Source organism: Saprolegnia diclina (genome assembly GCF_000281045.1).
Source record: "Saprolegnia diclina VS20 unplaced genomic scaffold supercont1.1, whole genome shotgun sequence".
Lineage (NCBI taxonomy): Eukaryota > Oomycota > Saprolegniomycetes > Saprolegniales > Saprolegniaceae > Saprolegnia > Saprolegnia diclina.
This window is the reverse complement of record NW_008246068.1, coordinates 1,515,452-1,515,967: the sequence shown is the minus strand read 5'-3', so window position 1 is coordinate 1,515,967 and position 516 is coordinate 1,515,452.

Here is a 516-nt window from a genome sequence, read left to right as displayed (position 1 = left end):
GGTCGCGCCCAGTACGTCGAGGTCAGCTCTGGCCGGAAGCCTGCGCGAGCCCAAATTAAGCGAGCGCCCAGTAGAAAGCTGTGTTGGTCTTGGTGAGCGGTCGTGCGCGAGCAAAGTTCCGCGCTCCACAAAAACGCGGTGCGGATCGACGGTGAGCGTGAACATGCATGGACGCGCGCCAAGAGACGACACCAAACTCGGGGTTCCGAACGAGGCTGCTGGTACAGAAAACGTGACGGATCATGGATGGTCGCCTTCTTGTTGACGAGTGAGGGGAGCATGAGCCGAGTTGTGCTGAAAATGATGCTGCTCGGAGATACGCCTTGGGCGAGCCGCGTGAACGCGTTACCGACTACGCGGAATGCGTCGGTGAAGCCGCACTAGCCGGTGGGAGCCGAGAGATCGATGCCGATACGTGTAGCGCCAACCCAAAAGTGGTTGCTGTCAGCTGCACAACCCCGCAGGTGTCGAGAAAAACTGCGGCAGTGTCGCCCGATGTGCCCATCACGTCCGCGC